This window comes from Pleurodeles waltl, chromosome 6, assembly GCF_031143425.1.
Source record: "Pleurodeles waltl isolate 20211129_DDA chromosome 6, aPleWal1.hap1.20221129, whole genome shotgun sequence".
Lineage (NCBI taxonomy): Eukaryota > Metazoa > Chordata > Amphibia > Caudata > Salamandridae > Pleurodeles > Pleurodeles waltl.
The window spans coordinates 705,896,844-705,923,394 of NC_090445.1; the positions used below are offsets into that span (position 1 = coordinate 705,896,844).

At 49.0% G+C, this 26,551-nt stretch overlaps 1 protein-coding gene across 1 annotated transcript in view; it reads right to left on the reverse strand.

Annotated features, from left to right (window-relative positions):
- LOC138300186 (deleted in malignant brain tumors 1 protein-like) overlaps positions 1-26,551 on the reverse strand; it is a 160,535-nt gene that overhangs the window by 48,002 nt on the left and 85,982 nt on the right. The window lies entirely within an intron of this gene.

Here is a 26,551-nt window from a genome sequence, read left to right on the forward strand (position 1 = left end):
TATTACAAGAAAGCTAAGGCAATAGTCAAAACCAGAAATGGTGGAACTGAATTGGACAGTGGCATTTGAGAGATTATGAACAGAGAGATGCTAGTTGATAAAGTATATGTTACAAAGAACAGTTTGGAAGATAGAGGATAGAGAAAAACAAAGGTTACTAGATATTTACAGGGTTTTGTATTCATCTGTTTTATGTCAGTTTTTGTCTGTGTATACATTGTATATCTTGGTCATGAATGTGCAGAGGGGAGATGTGTTGCAACATTTTGCAGCAAGTATAAAGGATGTTAGGGAATGTTTTGTCACTTGAAATGTTCAAACTCTCTGTTAATGTCTGTGTATTATAGAACTGGTTATTTCCACCATTGGTGCAAGCCTTCATAAAATGAAATCATTTGCCCATCAGCAGAGATCGAAATAGGTACATTGCTCTGAAAAATTACATAACCACCTTTTCTTTTTTTTTGTTTCTGGATTAACATATTGTTACAGTATATTCACATTTTTAATAAACCTAACAAATTTCACAACATTGTAAAATCTCAAATTTGTTGAAATCCCATTTTTTTAGTTTTCATATCAATGTGATGGTTGTCATTGTAATATTGATTTCTTATAAATGCATAAATCTTATCTCAACAATTATAGATATTAGAAATTTTAGTTTTGCTTGTTTAGATTTATCACAAATCTTTCCATTACTTGTGTCTTTATATTCATATACTAAACAGTCCACCAAATCTGTAGTAATTTTGGATGTTGTTGTTCCTCAAGGTCCATTTCTATGGAATATCCAACAAGGAAGAGCTTCTAAGATCTATGACTTATCTGAGCGGACAAAGGAATATTCAAATATCTATACCTGCTGACATGAGATAGCTCTAATGTGGGCGGTACTTCTCTAAAATTATTTTTGGCTCTAGAATCTTAAAAACTGCGTAAATAATTACTACACTGAGAAACAATTTTGGAGGATTTTCTTCAAGAAAACATACTTTTCAAGGCCAGTGAAATTTGTGCAGTTGTTGAAAAAATTATATTTATATTGGTACAATAAACCTATGAAATTTATCCTAAGCTCAGTCAGCATTCTGTTGAAAAATGGACCTCTCTTAAGGGTCTCCCGAAACTTTTTGTCTTCGTCCCCCTCTTTTTCTGACTTCGTTTTTGTTGGGTTTAGGACTCTGAGCTCTTTACCACTGCTAACCAGTGCAAAAGTGCATGTACTCTCTCTTCTAAACATGGTAACATTGGCTCATACCCAAAGAGCATATTTAACTTACTTATAAGTCCCCAGTAAAGTGCACTAGACATGTCCACGGCCTGTACATTGAATGTCACTAGTAGGCCTGCAGCAATAAATGTGCCACCCACCTAACAAGTCCCTTAGCCATAGCAGAGCCCATATGCACAATATTACTGCGAACTCGGCTTGGCATTTAAAACCCTTTTCTAAGCCTTAAACTCACCTTTTATTATACATAAGTCAACCCTAAGGTAAGCCCTTAGTATCGTATATAGCAAGGTGTTCCGTAAGTAGAAGGTAGAAAGTTTTAAGTTTTTCATGTCCTGGTAGTGAAAAACTCCCAAATTCATTTTTCATTATTGTGGTGCCTACCCCTCTCATCGGTTAATATAGGGAATTCCTTATTACAATCTCAAGCTGTGATTCAGAATCCAGATTGAGAAGAAGTATTTTGTCATGCTTCACATCATTGGAATGGTAATGATAAATCCCCTTTACTGGTAAAGCTGAATGTAATGTTACAATTTCAGAAAAGCCGCTTTTGTAAAGAGGCAGTTTCTCGGCTCTTACAGCTCTGTGTGCCTGCAGACTATCTCTAATACAAATCTGGGGTGGGTGACAGCTGCACTTTGTGCATTCCTACTAGACAGCCACAAAAACAGGAAGGTTAGATGTGTCTGAGCATTCATCTACATTCTGATGACTTTTTCTGGGCAGTAAGGGTCTGACAGATACACCTGAATAGGTAGTGTCTGTACCCCAAAACGGGCTTATTACCCCCTACTGATAGTATGTAGTCAGGGCTGGTAGAAACAACCTCTGTGCACTTCAAAGACCCTTCTTTTATGTCCCCTCCAACTCAAAGGCACAACTGGTTATAAGTACTGGGTTTGTGACCCCGCTGAATAAGTACACTTCTGGACCTGTGGAGAACCTGCCAGGAGGAAGGACTGCTGTGTAGTTTAAGTGACAGGTACTCTCCTGGATCCCTGCTGGACTCTTGCCTTGCTGAGCTGCCCTGCTGCCTGCTGTTCCAATGCCTGGTTGAAAAGGAAGAGACCTGCATCACTTGAAACTAGAGTGACTCCAAAGGCTTGCTCACTTACCTCGTGTTTAATAAGTCTCAGGGACACAAAAGACTTAAAACCCTCCTGTTCCAACGCTTGGGCTCATCTCTTTGTGACCGTGTACTGCTAAGTGGTGCCACCCCAGTCCTGTACCCTTGGAAAAGGACCTAGGGGTTTGCTCCAGTTGAAACAAAACATTGGGCCTGATTAGATGTTGGCAGTCATGCTCCCGCCATTGACTTTTCAACTGAAAACCCATCCGCCCCCGGGTAGGTCAACCCGCTGGGTTTAGATGTTGGTGATTTCATTGACGAAAGCCCGCATTCGAACCTCTGTCTCCGCCAAGAATGACCCCGTGTCGATGGCTGTTAGAAGTGGGGGCAATCAGGTTACCCCTTGTCTAAACAAGAACCCTCACTGTAGTCAGGTTAAAGGACAATAACACTCAGTTAACCCCTGTTCACCCCCTTGGTAACTTGGCATGAACAGACAGGCTTAACTTTTGAAGCAATGTGTAAAGTATTTGTACCAACACACACAGTAATATAGTGAAAACACTGCAAAATGGAGACCACCAGTTTAGCAAAATAGGTAATAATTATCTAAATAAAACAAGACCAAAATGACAAAAATCCAACATACACAAGTCAAGTATGAATTTTACAAATAATAAGAGTCTTAGGCCCTCATTACAACATTGGCGGTAAAAGCCGCTTACCGCCGTGCAGAAGACCGCCAACACACCGCCGCAGCTATTATGACCCACAGTTCGGAATCCGCCAAAATCTAGACACCCACACGAGTCCGCCACACCAAAGGTCAGTGAGAAACTTGCGAAAACAAAACCGACACCGTCACGCCAACAGAAATGCGCCCACACTATCACGAAACACGAATCCACACCGCGGTCTTCCAACCATGGTATTCCATTGGCGGTATACACCGCCTCGCTCAAAATACACACACATTTACAAAACACAGCCACATTGGACAAATCGAAATACACACACCTGATACACATACACACCCCACTCCTACACACCCAATACGATATAAAACACACACCCACATCACCCGAAAGCCAGAGAGAGGCAGCACCAGCAAGAACAACAGCATCCACAGGCACACAACACCATCACCCACAGAACTTCCACGCACCTCACACAACACCCCACAACATATCAGCACACTTATCACCCCACACATCACCTACACCACACCATGGCACGGCAAAGACACCCCAGGTTCTCGGAGGAGAAGCTCATGGTCATGGTGGAGGAAATCATCCGGGTAGAGCCACAGCTATTCGGATCACAGGTGCAGCACACCTCACTTGCAAGGAAGATGGGGCTATGGTGAAGAATAGTGGACAGGGTCAACGCAGTGGGACAGCACCCAAGAAATCGGGATGACATCAGGAAGAGGTGGAACGACCTACGGGGGAAGGTGCGTTCCGTGGTCTCAAGACACCACCTGGCGGTTCAGCGGACTGGCGGTGGACCGCTACCTTCTGCCCCACAACTAACAACATGGGAGGAGCAGGTCTTGGCGATTCTGCATTCTGAAGGCCTCTCAGGAGTAGGTGGAGGAATGGACTCTGGTACGACAAATCTTAACTATTACATGGGCACCATCGTAGCGGTGCTGAAGGAAGTACTCAACACCAGGAGGGACACTGTGGCACTACAAGGGGCCCCTGACACTAGCATGGACGATGAACTGCCCACCACCTCCGCCAGCGCTAGTGGACAGGACGCCCCACCACAGGACCACCACACCAGTACCCCAACCCCTCCAGAGGGAGAACCACCCCTCAAGCAGTCCCTGAGATCCAGGAACAAGACAGAGAACGATGCCAAGACCCCCGCCAAGAAATGAGACCACCCTGATTGTCATCCTACTGTCCCACTTTGTCACCCTGTCCATACTTAAACTGCCCCAGCTCCACTTCCTATGCCCATATGGGCAATGCACTTGTGAGACTAATAGACTGGACTCTGCCATGGACATTCCTCCGCCATCACCCCTCACCATTTTACTACCTCCTCCAATATTGAGCACTTAAATAAACACACTTAAAGCACAAAACAATCTGGAGTCTGTCTGTGATTTCGAAATAGTGTATTAGCAATTACAGTGACAAAATGCTCTTTTAATTGTAATGTCAACATACCTATGTCACACAGCTCTAGTCCATGAGGAATACAAGCAAATGTCATACAGTGGGACCCACATCTGTGAAATTGTAAGGGAAAGTGACAACTCAGTGACCATACACTGGGTGAAAATGACAGACAGTAGAGAGGCAGTAGTGTATAAGTACATGTAGTAGGCAGGTCTGTACTCTTACCTGTGTCTCACTGGAAATATTGCTGGATCACTGAGTCCCTGTTGTTCATGTCTTCTTCCTCTGCTTCCTCATCTTCACTGTCCACAGGCTCCCCAGCTGCCACAACACCGCCATCTGGACCATCCTCCTGCAGAAAAGGCACCTGTTGTCGCAAAGCCAATTTGTGAAGCATACAGCAGGCCACGATGATCTGGCACACCTTCTTTGGTGAGTAGAATATGGAACCACCTGTCATATGGAGGCACCGGAACCTGTCCTTCAGGAGCCCGAAGGTCGGCTCGATCACCCTCCTAGTTCGCCCATGGGCCTCACTGTAGCGTTCCTCTGCCCTTGTCCTGGGATTCCTCACTGGGGTCAGTAGCCATGACAGGTTGGGGTGACCAGAGTCACCTGCAAATGGCTAGGGACAACTGTTAGACACGCACTAACCTGTAGGGATACCCAGACCCAGACAACCATTCCCACTGTCTTGCTTCCAGGTGCTCACCTAATAGCCACACACGGTGCCTCTGGAGTTGACCCATCACATAAGGGATGCTGCTATTCCGCAGGATGTAGGTGTCATGCACTGAGCCAGGGAACATGGCATTTACATGGGAGATGTACTGGTCTGCCAAACATCCCATCTGTACATTCATTGAATGATAATTCTTCTGGTTTCTGTACACCTGTTCACTCCTGCTGGGGGTACCAAAGCCACATGTGTCCCATCAATGGCACCTATGATGTTGGGGATATGTCCCAGGGCATAGAAATCAACTTTCACTGTAGGCAAATCCTCCACCTGAGGGAAAACGATGTAGCTCCGCATGTGTTTCAGAAGGGCAGACAACACTCTGGAAAACACGTTGGAAAACATAGGCTGGGACATCCCTGATGATATGGCCACTGTTGTTTGAAATGACCCACTTGCAAGGAAATGGAGCACTGACAGCACCTGCACTTGAGGGGGGATTCCTGTGGGATGGCGCATTGCTGACATCAGGTCTGGCTCCAACTGGGTACACAGTTCCTGGATTGTGGCACGGTCAAGCCTGTATGTGATAATCACATGTCTTTCCTCCATTGTCGACAGGTCCACCAACGGTCGGTACACCGGAGGATGCCTCCATCTCCTCACATGTCCCAGCGGACGGTGCCTATGAAGGACAACAACGAGCACAGAATCAAACAACTCAGAGGTACGTACCCACAGTTTACAAAGAACACCATTCGTACACAAAAAGTGGCCTGTATATGTGTTGAGTCTAGGACTAGGTATGTGTGACGCAGTTGAAAATGAAGCCATGTGGCCCCCTGAAATGGCAGCTGCCTGGCCTCTAAAGTGGGACAATGGGATGTGAGGTAACTGCGCTGGCGTTGTACACCGTCGCGGTAGGCGGTCAAAGACAGAGGCACAATGCTGCATTGGTTAACATTGGACCCTATGGGTCCCAGTAGCCAATGACGATGTACACCAGCGGTGACGGTACGCACCGCGGCGGACGTGACTGCCATTTTCTATCTGTTCAATCACTTGATACCTGATCTTCGACAGGAGAGGACCTACACTGCAAGTGCTGCTGTCTGGAAGAGACAATGGCTCGAGTGTCTGGGGAAAGGGCCCCTGCCTTCACATCGGAGGAGTTGGAGAAACTTGTGGACGGGGTCCTCCCCCGGTACACGCTACTCTACGGTCCTCCAGACAAAGAGGTAAGTACACAGGGAGCATGATGTATGGGCTATGCCTGTGTGGAGAGGGCTGGCTGTAAGAAGGAAGGGGGGAGACTGCGGCATGCATGAAACAACGGTGAATGCATGTGCCACATGGCAAGGGTAGGGATGGGGGCCAATTACTTTGACGGTGCAGTTGGTAATAACTTACTCTTCCCCCTGTACATTTCATGTAGGTCAGTGCCCACCAGAAAAAACATATTTGACGTGCCATCGCCAAGGACATCCGTACCCTGGGGTTCTACCAGAGACGGAGCACCCACTGCTGGAAAAGATGGGAGGACATTCGCCACTGGAGCAAGAAGACGGCGGAGGCTCAGCTGGGGATGGCCTCCCAACGTGGGAGGGGTGACCATTGCACCATGACGCCCCTGATGTTCAGGATCCTGGCAGTGGCATACCCGGAGTTGGATGGGCGCTTGAGGGCATCACAGCAGCAACAATTGGGTGAGTACACTCTCATTCTGCTGACTTTGCGCGCAGTGGAGCGGTCTGGGTGGGGGAGGTAGGCTGTGGGTTTCCCTAGGCCAGGGCGAGTTCCGTAGGCAAGGTCCCTCCGTAAGGCAGGCCATGTGGCACCCCACCCCACCTCTGTAGAATGCCAAGTACACCTAGTCATGCCCCTGTGTCATCTATGTGTGCAGATGTCATCCATAGCCTTGTAGGCCATTTCCCAGGAACTGAACAGTGGATCCCAAGAGCGCGGCGTAGTGCAGGGGGCTTCTGTGTCTGTCGTGCCTGCCAACTGTAGCGGTAATGCTTGCACTCAACATGTCTTTCTTCTGTCGCCCCTCCCTTTTTGTGGTATCCCTGTTCTTGTGTGCATTAGCATCATCAGGCGGAGGAGCAGTGGCACCGGAGCACCAGTGGGCTGCATCCCACATGGCCATGGAGGGCCACACTACGGACTTGGACTTCACCAGTGGGACGGAGGGCGAGGGGAGCTCCACGGCGGGGACAGGAGCTGAGACCAGTGACACGGACTCGTCCTCTGATCGGAGCTCCCTTGTGGTGGCGGCAACGTCTGTGCCCCCGCATCTACAGGTACAGCTGCCACCACCCCTTCCAGCACCGCCCTCCCAGCAGCCCCTCAGCCTTCGCCCCGTGCCCGCTCACCCGGGAGGGTGGGCATCACCTTCACCCCGGGCACCTCAGGCCCTGCCCCAGTCACCCCTGCTGCCCTCAATGAGGAGGCCATTGACCTCCTCAGGTCCCTCACTGTTGGGCAGTCTACCATTTTGAATGCCATCCAGGGTGTAGAAAGGCAGTTGCAACAAACAAATGCATTCCTGGAGGGCATTCATTCTGGTCAGGCGGCCCTTCAGCGATCTTTTCAGACTCTGGCCTCAGCACTGATGGCAGCTATTGTCCCTGTGTCTAGCCTCCCCCTCCAACTTCCTCCACCCTGACCCAATCCCCTGTACCTCAGCCTATCCCAAGCACACCTACAGACCAGCATGCACACACGTCAACACACAAGGGAAGCTCTGGCAAACATAAGCACCACACATCCAACAGGCAATCACGCAAGCATCACACACAGGCAGACACACCAACATCCACTGCCTCCACTGTGTCCCCCTCCTCCTCGTCTCACTCCTCCCTCCCTGCCTCGTCTACACTCACACCTGCATGCACTACCTCTACAGCAACTAAGTCTCTCTCCAGCACACCCACCACCACACCCTGCTCACGTGCAGTCACCACCCCCACTACCATTCACACGTCCCCTGTGTCTTCTCCCAGTGTGTCTGTGATGCCACCTCCTAAGATACACAAACGCAGGCACACACCCACCAACAGCCATCCACCTCACGACAGCCTCCAGCACATGCACCTTCACCCAAAGTCACCAAATGAACACCTCCTACAACCACCACCTCTTCCTCCACTCCCAAACCCCCTCCAGCTACCCGTTCCAGTGTGTAAAAAAAACATTTCCTGTCCAACCTTGACCTCTTTCCCACACCTCCCCCACCCCGTCCGTCTCATAGGTTCCGAACTAGCACCTGAGCCACAACATCTCCGGGACCAGTGGTGCCTGTAGTCTCCGGAATCTGAAGTGCACCGGCCACCAGGGCAGCCAGTGTGGCACGGAGCCACAGCACAGACAGCCCCCCACCTGTGAAGCATCAGAAGTTGGCCAGTGCCCAGGGGGGAGAGGGGGAAGACTCCATCCACCAAAGCCGCTCCCAGGGGTCCCGGTGGGAGTATGGAGTCAGCAGTGACACCTTCCAAGGTGGGGAAGGGCCACAAGAAACCCAGCAAGTCTGGGAAGAGCAGCACGGCGGAGAAGACCGCCATCATCCCCGCTGCCCGGGAGGCCACCTCCAGCACCAGCCCAGCTGCCCAGGACAGGACCGCCAGCACCAGCCCACCTGCTCAGGAAAGGACCGCCAGCACCAGCCCAGCTGCCCAGGGCAGGACGCCAGCACCAGCCCACCTGCCCAGGTGGCCACCGCCAGCACAGGCCCAGCTGCCCAGGAGGCCACTGCCAGCACAGGCCCAGCTGCCCAGGAGGCCACCACCAGCACAGGCCCAGCTGCCCAGGAGGCCACCACCAGCACAGGCCCAGCTGCCCTGGAGGCCACCGCCAGCACAAGCCCCGCTGTGCAATGAAGGGCCGCCAGCAAAAGCCCCGGTGGGCCATGAAGGACCGCCAGCAAAAGCCCCGCTGGGCCATGAAGGACCGCCAGCACAAGCCCCGCTGGGCCATGAAGGACTGCCAGCAAAAGCCCCGCTGGGCCATGAAGGACCGCCAGCAGCTGAGTCCCTGCAATGGAGACTGCCGCCTCAAGCACCGCTGCACAGGGCACTGCAGTCTCAAGCACCGCTGAACAGGGCACCGCTGTCTCAAGCACCGCTCAACAGGGCACCGTCGTCTCAAGCACCACTGAACAGGGCACCGCCGTCTCAAACACTGCTGAACAGAGCACTGCCGTCTCAAGCCCCGCTGAGCAGGGCACCGCTGCCTCATGCCCCGCTGAACAGGGCACCGCTGTCTCAAGCACCGCTGAACAGGGCACCACCGTCTCTAGCACCGCTGAACAGGGCACTGCCATCTCAAGCACCGCTGAACAGGGCACCACTGTCTCAAGCACCGCTGAACAGGGCACCGCCGTCTCTAGCACTGCTGAACAGGCACCGCGTCTCAAGGACCGCTGAGCAGGGCACCGCTGTCTCAAGCACCGCTGGCCCATGAGCAGCAAGGGCACTGATGCAACTCTGGGCACAAAGCCCCCTCCAGAACCAGTGGAGAGATACATCCACTACCTCTGTCCTTAGCAGGATGAAGCACTCTGGGCACAAAGCCCCCTCCAGAACCAGTGGAGTATCACATCCACTACCTCTGTCCTTAGCAGGATGAAGCACTCTGGGCACAAAGCCCCCCTCCAGAACCGGTGGAGAAAGTCATCCACTGCCTCTGTCCTTGGCAGGATGAAGCACTCTGGGCACAAAGCCCCCTCCAGAACCAGTGGAGAAAGGCATCCACTACCTCTGTCCTTGGCAGGATGAAGCACTCTGGGCACAAAGCCCCCTCCAGAACCAGTCGAGAAAGTCATCCACTACCTCTGTCCATGGCAGGATGAAGCACTCTGGGCACAAAGCCCCCTCCAGAACCAGTGGAGAAAGTCATCCACTACCTCTGTCCATGGCAGGATGAAGCACTCTGGGCACAAAGCCCCCTCCAGAACCAATGGAGAAAGGCATCCAATACCTCTGTCCTTGGCAGGATGAAGCACTCTGGACACAAAGCCCCCTCCAGAACCAGTGGAGTATCACATCCACTACCTCTGTCCTTAGCAGGATGAAGCACTCTGGGCACAAAGCCCCCTCCAGACCCAGTGGAGAAAGGCATCCCCTACCTCTGTCCTTAGCAGGATGAAGCACTCTGGGCACAAAGCCCCCTCAAGAACCAGTGGAGACTGTCATCCACTTGAGAGACTGTGGCTTTGCATTCCCCATGATTGAAGAGTGGGCAACCCAGCCACTGTAGAGACTTGAGAGACTGTGGCTTTGCACACCCCAGGATTGAACAGTGGGCAACCCACCTACTGTAGAGACTTGACAGACTATGGCTTTTCACTCCCCAGGATTGAACAGTGGGCAACCCACCCACTGTAGAGACTTGAGAGACTGTGGCTTTGCACTCCTAAGGATTGAAGAGTGGGCAACCCACCAACTGTAGAGACTTGAGAGACTGTGGCTTTGCAGTCCCGAGGATTGAAGAGTGGGCAACCCACCAACAGTAGAGACTTGAGGGACTGTGGCTTTGCACTCCCCAGGATGGAACAGTGGGCATGTGGCCCCCTCGTGGATTTGGCGTTGTGCACTCAAGTGGCTGAGGTGCCCCCCCTTTCCCTCCCCCTGAGGTGCCTGTTTAGTTGCTCTCTGATGCCCCTGCAGTGTTCTCTCCTTCATGGTCGGGGATCTTGTGTGGGCCTCGCCCATACCGTGTGGTCCCAGTGTTCCACTGACTTTTTTTAGAGCACTACCTGGACTACTATGCTTGGTATATATTTTGTACATGGTGTACATATAATTATTTCTGCCTACTTGCTTTTAATATATTACAATGGTTACACTCATTTCCTATTGCCTTTGTATTCTTCCGGGGGGTTTGTAGAGGTAAGCGTTTTTCCTTCGGCATTCCTGTTTCCACCGTGTTTTTATCTGCGGTGAATCCGCCCCGGAAAAGGTGGCTGATTGGCCTGTTGTGACACTGTGGGCGGTACATTGTCCTATGCCTGTCTGTTGGCGGTGACCGCTGCGCTGTTTGTTTGTACCGCCGTGGCGGTCGGAGTGTTAAAGTGGCTTTCTTTGTTGGCGGTTTCTGCCACGGTCGTAATTGCAATTTTTTTACCGCCGGCCTGTTGGCGGTCTTGCCACTGCTTTATCACCGTCCACCAGTGTTGTGATGACTGCCTTAATACTTAGAAAACAGAGAGAATGCTGTTGTTACACAAAGTGCCTGGTTAAAGTAAAAAATAAAGCCACACAGGAGAGCATTCATCGGAAAAAGGCAGTGATGCGTTGATTCCTTCCTCGCAAGGGGGGCAGTGAGTCGTTTTATTCTCCGGTCTGGTTGGCAATGCGTTGTTTCTTCTCCCTTGCAAGAGAGCGATGCATCGATTTCAGGGTCGGGTTGACTATGAGGCCCAGGGATGATGAATGGAAAATCCTGTTGCACAATGTTAGAAAACCGCACTGCGTGGGGTTTGCGTCATTATCAGCAGCTGCAACCAGGTGTAGCACGTCATTTCTCCAGCTACAATGTGTTGATGCAGGTGGAGTGTCAATTTTAGCTGTGAGGCCGATGGTGCGTTATTTATCAGCACGTTGCAGATGGTGTGTCATAAATTTCCACACATAGGGCCTGATTCTGACCCTGGCGGCCGGTGACCGCCAGGGTCACCGGCCACGGGAGCACCGCCGACAGACTGGCGGTGCTCCGAAGGGCATTCTGACCGCGGCGGTTCAGCCGCGGTCAGAAAGGGTAAACCGGCGGTCACCCGCCGGTTTACCGCTGCCCTCTGAATCCTCCATGGGATTCAGACACCCCCTACCGCCATCCTGTTCATGGCGGGAAACCCGCCATGAACAGGATGGCGGTAGGGGGTGCCGCGGGGCCCCTGGGGGCCCCTGCAGTGCCCATGCCAATGGCATGGGCACTGCAGGGGCCCCCGTAAGAGGGCCCGCAAAGTATTTCAGTGTCTGCTATGCAGACACGGAAATACGCGACGGGTGCCACTGCACCCGTCGCACCTTCCCACTACGCCGGCTCAATTCTGAGCCGGCGTCCTCGTGGGAAGGTTGATTTGCCCTGGGCTGGCGGGCGGCCTTTTGGCGGCCGCCCGCCGGCCCAGGGCAAATCTCAGAATCACCGCAGCGGTCTTTCGACCGCGGTGCGGTGTTCTGACGGGGTTACTTTGGCGGGCGGCCTCCGCCGCCCGCCAAAGTAAGAATGACCCCCATAGTGTTCTGTGCATGAATTTTCAGCTCTTATCTGCCAACTTCACCTTTCAAGTGCCCAGGGACTGGATAGGGCACCACTTGGCAGGGAAGGAGTCTCAGCAGAGAATCCAGGTGCTGGTAGAGGAAATCTTTGATGGCCCTGATACTTCAAAACAGGAGGCAAGCTCATTTCAAGCCTGGAGATTATTGTCAAGCAGGAATGCACAACTGTAGGAGGCTGTCCTGGTTTGTAGTTGGTACCAAGTGTACTTACAGCTTATACCATGTCAAGTTATTCCTCATTAGCAAATTGCAGTCAGTGTCTAGAAACCAGACTGTCTAGTGGTAGCTGTAGCTGAGCAGCCAAGGCTTATCTAGGAGACATCCAAAGCTCTTGCAATACCACTGTAGTCACACACATGAAAGAAATTACTCAGCATTGTAAAAATATAGCTACTTTATTTTTAGTGATACAATGCAAAAAATACCTTAGATACTATACTCCCTTAGGAGGTAACTAATATATACAGTATATACACTAGAATACAGCAATAGCTGTACAAACAGTTAGAAAACTGTGCAAATATTGAAAATCACAATATGTTGCAATGGGCCTAGGGTAAACACAAACCATATACTAAAATAGTGGAATGCAAAAGTCGGTTTCCCACCAAGGCAAGTAAAGTGTATAGAGTGAAAGAAAACACCAAAGGCAAGTAATAGAACCCAACCCAGAGCCCAGGAAAACAGGAGTGAATCACAGGACGTTTCCTAGAACACAAAAGAAGTTGTGATAGAAAATAATGCAAGGACCAGAAGAGCCTGCAAGACACCAATGATGGATTCTTGGACCTGAAGACCTGTGGAAGAAGTGGACCAAGTCCAAAAAGCACTGAAGAACCAGGGAGAGCAGGAACCCCTGCTAACCTGGATGAAGGTGCAAAAGAAGAACCACCTGTGAAGAAAAACAATCAGTTCTGCACCCAAGAAGATGGATGCAGGTTCCTGGTTGGTGCAGATTATGTCCCACACTGGATGGATGATTGCAGTCTGGTTTTCATCCCTGGATTCCACCAACAAGCCTTGGCACAACACAAAGCTTGCGGTTATCAAAACATGGCACTGCCCGGGACAAGGAGGGACCTGGTGCCCTCTACCCAGGAGGGGAGACAGAGAGGCTCTCAGCTACTCAGAGAGCCCTCAGAAGACCCTGCAGCACATCCAGGAGTCCAACAGCATGGGGACAAAGAAGGTGCAAATGGAGGCCCATGCAGCATGCACAGAGGGATCCCATGCCGCCGGAGAACCACTCAGGAAGCTGTGCATTGCAGCAAGAAGTGCTGGGAGCCAGAGCTGTGCTGTGCATGAAGAACTTTGTGGAAGGTCACACACACGCCTTGGCAACTGCAAATCACAGGGTGCAAGGGGGTACTGTCTTGCATGGGGAGGCAAACTCTTACCTCCACCAAAGTTGGACAGCTGGACCTTCTGACCATCAGGACAACATTCAGTCTACTACCCGTGTTGCTAGATCGACCCACTTCACCAGGAGAGGGGACCACGCCATCGGTCATCGCTGCAGAGAGGTCCCTGCTGAAGCAGGGAAGTGACTCTTTCACTTCAAGGGAGATTCCTTCATTCTTCTGGTGCAGGCTGAAGACAGGCAGTCATCAGAGGAGTCACGACCTGGAAACAGTTGCAGTTGCTGGCAGGAGCTGAAGATGCTACCCCTCCCATGCCTGTAACACCTATTTCCAAAGGGAGAGGGTGTAACACCCCTCTCCCAAAAGAAATGCTTTGTTCTGCCATCCTGGGCTTGAGATGCTCAAGCAACAGGAGGACAGAAACCTGTCTGTGAGTTGGCAGCAGCTGGGGCTGCCAGGAAAACCTCAGAAGGCTGGTATGGCAGTACTGGGGGTCCGCTGTAGAGCCCCCAGAGTGCATGGAATTATACAACCAATACTAGAATCAGTATTGGGGTACAATTCCCAGATATTAGACACCTTACAAGGCCATATTCGGAGTTACCAATGTGACGCTGGACATAGGTCCAGTGCACGGGTAAAATGGCCTCCCCACACTCACGAAGTGTGGGAAATTGGTCCTGAACGATGTGGGGGCACCTCTGCTAGTGCGGAGGTGCCCTCACACACAGGTACTTTGCCCCCAGGTTACTTATTAGTGAGCTGGTGCAGTGTAAATGGCTATAAAAAATGGTGCATGCGCCACTTTACGCAGGCTGCAATGGCAGTCCTGCAGAAAATTTTGCATAGGCTCCCTATGGGTGGCAAAAGTAATGCTGCAGCCCATAGACATCCCCTGGAACCCCAATGCCATAGGTAACAAGGTACCATATACTAGGGACATATAAGAGGGCACCAGTATGCCAATTTGGGATGAAATACTGGGTTACCAGTAGATAGTGACAAATTTGGGAAAAGAGAGGGCATAACCAGTGGGGTCCTGGTTAGCAGGATCCCAGTGACACAGTCAAGCACACAGACAAAACAGGCCAAAAATGGGGATAACCATGCTAGAAAGAGGCTACTTTCTCACAACAACAAAGTCCAGTCTTCGTCCCCTTTCACAGACAGAAGCAACACTTCTCCTCAGATCTTCAGCTTTTCTCCTTGGCAGAGGTTCCTCTTGAATCCAGAAGTGATCTAATTTTCAGGGGTTTGAGGTTCAATATGTATACCCCTTTCTGCCTTTCCTTTGAAGTGGGCCCACTTCAAAGGAAAGTCTCTGTTGTTTACAAGATCCTGCCTTGCCCAGGCCAAGCCCAAGACACACACAAGGGGGTTGGAGACTGCATTGTGTGAGGGCAGACACAGGCCCTCATTCTGACCTTGGCGGGCGGCGGAGGCCGCCCGCCAAAGTCCCGCCGTCAGGTTACCGTTCCGCGGTCGAAAGACCGCGGCGGTAATTCTGACTTTCCCGCTGGGCTGGCGGGCGGTCGCCTTCAGACCGCCCGCCAGCCCAGCGGGAAAGAGGCTTCCACGATGAAGCCGGCTCGGAATCGAGCCGGCGGAGTGGAAGCTGTGCGACGGGTGCAGTTGCACCCGTCGCGTATTTCACTGTCTGCGCAGCAGACAGTGAAATACATGTAGGGGCCCTCTTACGGGGGCCCCTGCAATGCCCATGCCAGTGGCATGGGCATTGCAGGGGCCCCCAGGGGCCCCGCGACCCCACCTACCGCCATCCGGATCCCGGCGGTCGGACCGCCGGGATCTGGATGGCGGTAGGGGGGGTCGGAATCCCTGCGGCGGTGCAGCAAGCTGCGCCGCCGTGGAGGATTCAATGGGGCGGCGGTACACTGGCGGGAGCCCGCCAGTGGTGCCGGTCCGACCGCGGCTTTACCGCCGCGGTCGGAATCCCCATTGGAGCACCGCCGGCCTGTCGGCGGTGCTCCCGCGGTCCTCCGCCCTGGCGGTCTTTGACCGCCAGGTTCAGAATGACCGCCACAGTCCTTTCAGGTGTGAGTGACCACTCCTCCCTCCCCTCTTCACACAGATGGCTCATCAGGATATGCAGGCTACACCCTAGCTCCCTTGGTATCACTGTCTAGCGGAGAGATGCAAACAGCCCAACTGTCAAACTGACCCAGACAGAGAAACCACAAACAGGCGGAGTCACAGAATGGTTTAAGCAGGAAAATGTCTACTTTCTAAAAGTGGCATTTTCAAACTAAGGGGCATATTTATACTCTGATTGCACCGAATTAGTGTCATTTTTCTTTACTCTAATTCAGTGCAAAACTAACTCCATATTTATACTTTGGTGCTAGACCCCTCTAGCACCAAATTTTTGGAGTTAAAGTCATTTTTGGAAAGTGGAGACCTACCTTGCCTTAATGAGATGCAAGGTAGGCAGGCGTTCCCGTGCAAAAAATGACTCTATGGCCTTAACGCCATATTTAGGGGCATATTTATACTCTGCAGCATATTTATACTCTGTTTGCACCGAATTAGCGTCTTTTTTTTTTAACTCTAATTTGGTGCAAATCTAACTCCATATTTATACTTTGGTGCTAGACCCATGTAGCACCAAGGCCCTGATTTATACTTTTTTTGCACTGCATTAACGTCATTTTTTGACGCAAAAGTGGCGCAAACTTTCAAAATATTGGCCCTTATTTATACTTTTTGCTGCAAAACTGCACTAACTCAGTTTTGCACCAAAAAGTTTAGCACCGGCTTGCACCATTTCTGTGCACCAGCCGGGCACCATATTTATGGAATGGTGCAAGCCGGTGCAAAGGGTAGGCTAGAGTTTTAAAAAATGACGTTAGTCGGGTGGGGTTGGCAGTATAGAAGAAGAGGGTTTAGCACCAAAAAATGGCTTTAGGCAGGTTAGAGTAATAAAAAATGACTCTAACCAGATTAGCGTCATTTTATGGTGCTAAACTTACCAAACCGCATGACTCCTGCCCCCATGGCACTTTAAAAAATAAAATGCACTTACCTGTACTTACCTGGGATGGGGTCCCCCATCCTCGCAGTCTCTCTAGTGTGGGTGGGGGTGCCCCCGGGGCCTAGGGAGGGCACCTCTGGGCTTATTCCATGGTGTTCCACCATGGAAATAGACCCACAGGTCCCCTAACGCCTACCCTGACCCAGGTCTTAAGAAATGGGGCAAAGCAAGCTTTGCCCCATTTTTTGACCCCTCCTCCCTCCCTTGCACCATTTTTGCATGGGAGTTTAAATATGGTGTTATAGCCGTAGAGTCATTTTTTGCCCGGTAACGTCTACCTTGCATCTCATTCAGGCAAGGTAGGTTTCCACTTCCAAAAAATGACTTTAACTCCATAAATTTGGCGCTAGACTGGTCTAGCACCAAAGTATAAATATGGAGTTAGTTTTGCACTGAATTAGAGAAAAAAATAATGCTAACTCAGTGCAAACAGAGTATAAATATGCCCCTTAGCGTAAAAAAATAATGCTAATCTGGTCAGAATCATTTATTTTGACTCAAAACTGCCTAAGGTCATTTTTTTTTAAGCTAGCCTACCCTTTGCACCGGCTTGCACCATTCCATAAATATGGTGCCCAGCTGGTGCTAAAAAATGGTGCAAGCCGGTGCAAAACTTTTTGGTGCAAAAATGCGTTAGTGCAGTTTTGCACCGAAAAGTATGAATAAGGCCCTAATAATCTAAAAACCAACTTCACTAAAAGATGTATTTTTATATTGTGAGTTCAGAGACCCTAGACTCCACATTTCTATCTGCTCTCAAATGGAATCTGCACTTTAATAATATTTAAAGGCAGCTCCATATGAGAGGGATAGACCCGGCAACGGTGAAGACTGAATTTAGCAGTATTTCACTGTTAGGACATGTAACACACATCAGTACATGTCCCACCTTTAACATACACTGCACTCTGCCCATAGGGATACCTAGGGCCTACCTGAGGGGTGCCTTCCATGCATAAAAAGGGAAGGTTTAGGCCTGGCAAGCGGGTACACTCGCCAAGTCGAATTGGCAGTTTAAAACTGCACTCGCAGACAGTGCAGTGGCAGGCCTGAGCCATGTTTATAAGGCTTCGTATGGGGGGGGCAAAACCAGTGCTGCAAGTCCACTAGTAGAATTTGATTTACACGCCGTGGGCACCTCTAGTGTATTTTACTAGGGACTTACTAGTAAATCAAACGTGCCAAACTCATGGATAAGCCAATTAGACATACATTTTACATAGGAGCAATTGCACTTTAGCACTGATTAGCAGTGGTAACATGCCCAGAGTATCAAAAGCAACAAAAACAGAGTTCAGCACATATCAACAACCTGGGAAACAGAGGTAAAAAGTTAGGAGAGACCACACCAAAGATGTCAAGTCTAACAATGATGGAATAGGGAAAAGTGACTGACGGTGGAACCCCAGACACCCTTTCTGCCATGCAGATTTGGATGTGTCTTTTCGCCTAAAAAAAAGTGTCTATCTGACCTTTATCTTTCAATTGGTGCATTGGGGTGGGGGTGGATGGGGAGAGAGAGTGAAAATTCATCGGACCTGTACCTTTCATGTTGTGCTGCGAGTTGAGTGTGTAAGTCAGTACATGTATGTGTGTATGTGTGTGTATGTGTGTGTGTGTGTTTGTGTGTGTGTGGATTGCCTGGTTGAGGTGGATGGAACAGGAGTAGGTGATGTGGTTCTTTCTGTATCTGTGTCACTTTCATGTGAGACCAATGTTGTTCTGTTAGCTGTGTTGCCATGTGACACATTCAGGCTAGGGTAATCGTTGAATGGCAGACGCTGTCTTGATGTGTGTATTTCGGCATGTGTGTTTTTGTGTAGCTGAGTGTAGTTGTGTTGGTTGTTGTGGTGTGTGGGTGCAGTGACAATGGTGTGTGTATGTTGTGGCATGGATGTATGTCAATGTGTGTTTTGGCATGTATGGGTTGTGTTACTTTGGAAAAGGTATGAGTTGTTGTGTGAATGTGATGTGTTGTGTTGTGTTGTATAGTGCGGGGGAAGGCATAAGGCAAGGTGCAGTGTATTAGTGTCACTTATCTCTATTTCATAGCCTCTACCATTGTGAGAAGTCTTTTGAGTCCTGCCTCCATTTCTCTCCATTGGAAATCCATTGCAGGTCAATTCGCTTGCAGAGCTGTAACATCTAAATACAGGGGATGGAAGACTGTCAACTTGATGGTCTTCTCTGGACTATTGCTTAGATCTAAATAAAATCAATGCATTGCTGCCGTTGTGCGAACCTGATTGGCACATCACACTCAGAACTCATCATACTCGGAACCACTGCACCCAAACCTACCCATCTCTGCCACTGAGTGAAGAAGATCGACGTATCATCTCTACAGCATGGAGAAACCTGGTGCTTTAAATTCAGAGCTGCCACACTTCGGAACCGATGCTTGCTCATTGACCCAATGCATCGCCACAGTTGCATGGAGAATTTCAGCGCAACATCTCACCTGCATGGGAATCAACAAAACCTCACTGTTGAGACCAGGATCAGGGTACTTTTGCATCGGGGGCACGTGTGAGTCCGGTATACGGCCTGTGCTCCATTGTGGGTGGCATAATCTCTTGACTTTGTCCAGGTCCAGGGGAACCCATTAACTCTTTGAGCACTAGTTACTTCGAAACGCCATACTTGCATTTCATTTTTTAAAAATCACATCTTTTCTTGAACTGGATGGATTTTTGTCATTTTGGTCTTGTTTTATTTATAAATTCCTGCTGATCTGTTTTTCTAATCTGGTGTGGAGTCTTTGTATGGTGTTTTCACAGTGTTATTGTTGGAATCGTACACCAGTACTTTACACATTGCCTCCTAAGTTAAGCCTGACTGATCTGTGCCAGGCTGCATGACAGTGGGCACAGGATAATTAAGGGTGTGTTGTGACTTACCCTGACTAGGATTGTGGTCCCTACTTGGACAGGGTGAATTCCTCTGCCAACTAGAGACCAAATTTCTAACACATTTTTCTGAGCTATGTCTGATCTTTATTAGCTCTGCAAAGGCTAACATGTATTTGTTTGGTCCTGATATACCAGCACAGATGGACAGCAAACAGAGTATTTCATCAAGAAGAATCTGATAGGCAATAATGGCACAAATAAACACTGTATCTCTGTGAAACATAAAACTACATTAAAGTCCTACAATTTAAAACTTATACTATTCACTTTTAATGGTACTTTGTGACTTTCATGTATTGCTCCTTGACTATGAATATATTTTCACATTCCATACAAACCTACATTTTTATTACCTTTGTTTTAATGCCAAATGTGCCCAAATAACAAACTTAGGGCCTCATATACAAGGCACTAGCAGCACACTGCACCACTGGAGCGTCATGTTTTGGACGCTGTGGTGGCGCAGTGTGATGCCCCATATTTACAAGTCCTTGCAAATCCACATTGTGTGGCTTTTTATAGTCTTTAAATATGGACCCCCTGCACGCATAATACTGAGTGAAAGGGGAATTCCATGGGTAGTGCTGTGGGTGTTCCCATGCAACACCCATGGAATCTGAAGGAATATGATGCATTCCCAGATTAAGCAGTTTGGGAATGCGTCAGATTCCTATGCCACCTCAGAGGTGGTAGTAAAGCGAAGTTAATTTTCCAATTTTTTCCTCTTTGTATGTGTGCTGCATTCTGAAGAGGAAAACTTGATTAATGATTGTTTATGTGCAGGAAGGTGCCCCTAGCTGCACATAAACAATCATCTCTGCAACGCCATAGTGCAAGGGTGCCTGCAATGGTGCTAGGCAGCAATGTATGCACCAGCGCAGTTGACAAGGACAGAAATGTGCTATATCTTATAGATACAGTGCATTCCTGCCCTTTTGTTTTGACGCAGGGCGGTGTAGGGGGCTGGGCTGGTTTGTAGTGAGTACCATAGATACTTACACCTTATACCAGGTCCAGTTATCCCTTAGTAGTGAAATGTAGGCACTGTTCTAGCAGCTTAGGCTGTCTAGAGGTAGATGTAGCTGAGCAGCTTAGGCTGAACTAGGAGACATGCAAAACTCCTGCAATACCACTATAATTACACAGTACTTATACAGAATAAAAGACAATACTCAGTGTTAGCAAAAATAAAGGTACTTTATTTTAGTGACACAAGGCCAAAAATATCTTATAGGCAGTACTCCTTCTGGAGGTAAGTATTATACACAACATATACACTAGAGACCTAATTCAGGTAAGTAAATAGTCATAGAATTATGCAAACAGTAAAAAATATAATAGAATGCAATAGGCCTAAGGACAACACAAAGCATACACTAAGAAAGTGGAATGTGAATCACAAATTCCCCCCTAGGCAAGTGTAGTGTGTAGAGGGGCGCTGGGAGTGTAGGAAAACACCAACAGTAAGTAAAATACCTCACCCCAGAGCCCAGGAAAGTAGGAGTAAGGTACTGCAAGTTTCCTCAGGACACACCACAAGTCGTGATAAGAGTTATTGCAAGAACCAAGCATGACTGCAAGCAACAAATGGTGGATTCCTGGACCTGAAGATGTGTGAAGAGAGGAGACCAAGTCCAGAAGTCGCAGAAGATTCCAGGAAGGACAGGAGCCCCTGCCAACCTAGAAGATGGTGCAAAAGAGAATTCCCCATTTAGAAGAAGTCTGCAGAAGAGCACCAAAGAAGATGGCTGCGGGTTCCTGCATGGTAAAGGAGATGTCCCACTTTGAGATGTTGGATGCAGGCTGTTTGTGTTACTGGATTCGTCCAACAAGGCTTGGTTCAAGCAAGATCGCGGTTTGCGTCAAAATGGTGCTCCCTCGACCCAGGAGGGACCTGGGGGCCTCACCTCAGACTGAGGAGGCAGAGGAGGCTCACAACACTTGAGAGAGCCCACAGATGACCAGGCAGCACCCACAAGAGTCCCAGGACACGGCAACAAAGAAGATGCAAAATGCAGTTGGTGCAGCACAACAAAAGAGAGTCCCACACTGCCGGAGAACAACTCAGTGAGTTGTGCTTCAAAGGATGGAGTGCGGGGGACCTAGACTACACTGTGCAGGAAGGATTCTTGCAAGAAGTGCACAGAAGCCCAAGGAGCTGAAGATGATGCAGTGTACGGGGTACTGTTGCAAACTGGGAAAGCATGCTCTTACCTCCACTAGATTTGGATAGTTGGACCTTAGAACAGTCTGGGTCATGTTGGTACACCGCCTGTGTTCCAGGGAGCATGCTTGTTGTCAGGCGAGGAGTCCCAGAGAACCGGTCGTCGTCGCAGAAGGTGCTTGCAGGAGCAGGGAAGTAACTCTGTCACTCCAATGGAGATTCCTTTGGTTCTTCTGGTGCAGGGTGAAGACAGGGAGTCCTCAGAGTGTGCACACCTTGGAAACTGTTGCAGTTGCTGCAGTTACAGGGTCACAGTAGCCTTTCTGGATACTTTGTTGCAGTTACAACGGTTCCTGGAGCAGTCTGTGGTTGATCTGAATACAGAAGAAGCTGAAGTAGAGGATGCAGAGGATTCCTGGAGGAGTCTTGCAAGCTGAATCTGAAGAGCAACCCACAGGAGAGACCCTAAATAGCCCTGAGAGGGGAATTGGCTACCTACCCAGGTATGCACCTATCATGAGGGGTCTCTGATGTCACCTTCTGACACTGGCCACTCAGAGATCTCCAGAGTGTCCCCACACCATGGAAAACAAGATGGCTAACACCAGGGACACACTGGAGGACCTCTGGGCACTACCCCTGGGGTGGGGATGGACAGGGGTGTTGTCACTCTCCTTTCCTTTATCCAGTTGTGTGCCAAAGCAGGGACTGCAGGTCCCTGAACCGGTGTGGACTGGCTTATGCAAGGAGGGCACCATTGGTGCCCTTCAAAGCATTTCTAGCATTTCTAGAGGCTCTGGGAGGCTATCCTTCCCAAGCCTGTAACCCCTATTTCCAAAGGGAGAGGGTGTAACACCCTCCTCCCAAAGGAAATACACTGCTCTGCCTTCCTGGAACTGAGGAGGGCAGAACCCTGTCAGTGGGGTGGCAGCAGCTGTAGCTGTAGCTGCAGTACAACCCTCAGAGAGCTGGTTTGGCAGTACTGGGGGTCCATGGTGGAGCCCCCAGGATGCATGGTATTGTCACCCCAATACCAGAGTTGGAATGGGGACAATTCCATTATCTTAGACACCTCACATGGCCATATTTGGAGTTACCATTGTGAAGCTACATATAGGTATTGACCAATATAAAGTGCACATGTGCAATGGCATCTCCGCACTCATGAAGTCCGGGGAATTGCCACTGAACTACGTGGGTGCACCTTTGCTAGTGCAAGGGTGCCCTCACACTTAGTAACTTTGCATCTAGCCTTCAGTAAATGACGGTTAGACATATAGGTGACTTATAAGTTACTTAAGTGCAGTGAAAATGGCATCGAATTTGTGTGTGCACTATTTCACTCAGGCTGCAGTGGCAGTGCTGAAGAAAGGTGTGTCTGAGCTTCTTATGAGTGGCAAAAAAAATGCTGCAGCCCATAAGGATCTCCTGGAACCCCAATGTCCTGGGTACCTAGGTACCACATACTAGGGACATATAATGGGGGTCCAGTGTGCCGATTGGAATAGGAATATGAAGTCACTAAACTACAGTGACTAATTTGGAAGCAGAGAGAGCATAAGCACTGCAGTTCTGGTTAGCAGAACTTCAGTGACACAGTTAAGCACCACTGACAACACACACATTAGGCCACAAACTATGAGCACTAGGGTTCTTGCTAGCAGGATCCCAGTGAGACAGGCAAAACATACTGACCAACAGGCAGAAATTTGAGGTAACATGCCAAAAAAGATGGTACTTTCCTACAAGCGGTGCAGCAAAAAGGCTTGTGGTGCTGCCTACGCCTAAACTTTGTAAATAGGGCCCTCAATGGCATAATTTTGTCATGCAGAAATTTAAAAATCAGAGGAGTAAGCCTGGAAACACTTGACAGGTGAATGTTTACAGGCATACTTCAGGAATGTTTTATGAGTTCACATAATCACACATCTGCTGCTGTGTAAGAAGTAACTTTTTGGGGGAATCCAGATCAATAGTTCTGCAGAGCACCCACAATGTTAAGATTCAGAGATGTTTATACTGAGTTCAAAATGCTCTGAAGAATTATTTAGACACAAAAGGGAAACATTCAACAGTGTTGAGACCCTACTTAATAGCCAGTCTATACCAGTAAAATTGTATGATTGGTGTATCAATGTATTCCTATTGATACATTGGTAAAGCACTCTATCCCACAGATTAATAAGCATGACTATGAAGAATGCAACACCCACAATTTATAAAGTAGTGGGACTTGCATGATTTTAGTAACATAGTTACAGGCAATCTAAAAACGCAAAAATGCAAAGACTCCATGAACATTCCCTGTTCTAAGTGTTTTTCCTGGTGTTTGGTAGTTGCAGCTATCATTCACATCTTGTGTGGTCATAAGGTCATTCAAGGTTGGCAGCCAAAGCGTGGAGCACAAGCCTAGGACTTTTCAAGGGTGTAATTTATAATTAAATAGAGCATACATCTCTAAAACCTGGGCAAATAAGAAATAACATCCGCCCTCATGGATATCCTCAATGCCTCTGTCACCAGAGCCACCTTTCCCAACCACTAGAAACACACCAAGGTCAAACCACTACTTAAGAAACCCTCTGCCGTCCCCAGAAAACTCAAGAAATATTGCCCAATATCGATCCCCCAGTTTCCCGCTAAAGTCCTGGAAAAAACCATCAACAGCCAGCACACGCACCACATAGAACTCAACCACCTACTAGATCCATCCTAATCCGGCTTACGGCCCAACCACAGCATGGAGACAGCCCTGATCGCAGCTACTGATGACATCAGAAACATCCTCGACCTTGGTGGAACAGTGGCCCTCATCCTCTTAGACGTATCGGCAGCATTCAACACCACCCCCCATCACACCCTGATCACCAGACTTCACAACATCTGCATCCAAGACAAGGCAATCTACTAGATCTCGTCCTTCCTTGCCAGCTGAACACAGATGATCCTACTCACTCCCTTCATCTCTGCTCCCAAAGATCTCATCGTTCCCAAGAGCTCCTCCCTTAGCCCCACCTTCTTCAACATCTACATAACTCCACTATCTGACCTCGCCCGCTCCACAGTCTCAACATCATTTCCTATGCTGACCACACCTAGCTCTTCTTCTCCTTCAAAGACGATGCCACCTCCACCCAAACCAACTTCCAAGACACCATGATTGGCATCACCACCTGGATGATATCCATCTGCCTCAAGCTAAATGCTGACAAAACGGAGGTCCTTATCTTTGGGCACAAGCCCTTCTCCTGGGACAGACATGGTGGCCTACTGCCTGGGCCCACCTACTACACCAATAGACAAAGCACACAACCTCAGGATATTCTGGACACCCACTTCACCATGAAGAAAAATGTAATGCCTTCACCTCAGCCTGCTTCAAAATCCTCTGCATGCTTTTCAAGATCTTCAGATGGATACCCCTCTCCAACAGTAAGACCGTCACCCAAACCCTCATCACTAGCCGCCTCAACTACAGCAACACTCTCTACGTCAGGACCACCAAACAACTCCTAGGACCTCTTCAGATCATCCAGAGCACTTCATTCAAACTTGTTCTCGACCTCTCTAGAAGGATCAGCATCACACCCCACCTCAGGGCCCTGCACTGGCTCCCCATACAACAAAGATGCCTCTAAAAACTCCTCACTCATGCTCACAGGGTCCTCCATGACTCTGAACCCTCTTACATCAACCACCCCCTCAAGTTCCACCATCAGCCCACCAGAGAACTCCGCTTGGCCTCCTTCACTCTGACCCACGTCCCCCGCATCCACTGCAAAAACCTTGGAGGGAGCTCCTTCTCCAAACCTTCTCGCCAAAGCGTGGAACAAACCCCCCATCTCCATACTACCCCTTCCCTGAAGGACTTCAGGAAGCAACGCAGGACCTGGCTTTTCGACCATCACCGCAGCCAGATGAGCCTGCCCGCAACACCAAACCAATGCCTGGAGACTCCCCGGGGTGAGAACCTTGAGCTTCATAAGGACCTCCTGATCGATTGATAACATTTCTAATGTTTCAAACATCTGGGAGTGAACATAATTTGCATACAGATGTGTCACTTCAACCAAGAGGAGCAGACCAAAGCTTGGACAGTGCAGAAGTAAGACATACATGTATGGTGAAAAAGAGATTTTAAATAATTTGTTGAACACATTCATGAACAAATCTTTGTCTGTGAATTCATTCCAAGAGGGTCTACAGAAGAACTAATAGAACCTCGACAAAGGGATAGCGACCTTGATCGTTTTATCTGTTTGAGTACATTCTGTGCTGCAAGTAATGAAGTGAAAGATTGTACTAAACCACTGGAATTTGGTTACAGACCCCCTACGCAGTATGGTAGCTCCACTTTTCTCTTTTAAGACGGGAACCAACTTGAAGGATACATTAGTGAGAGCCAACTCACCACATCCCCCGAAATCTGATTTGAACAATTAAATGGTTGAAAAAAATTGGACTCAGTTGTACATGGACTCAAATCAACACAGTGTTACTGACAATGATTATGGCATACGTTTATTTGTTTTTGTTCTCACATGCTTTAACCTGGTTCGGGGAAAAGTGTAGAGGTTATATTAAACCCATGATTTTATGGCTCCAAAACTAACACAACATGAGTTAATAGGGGAAATCTTATTGCCTATGATTTGCTTGGAAATTTTATAT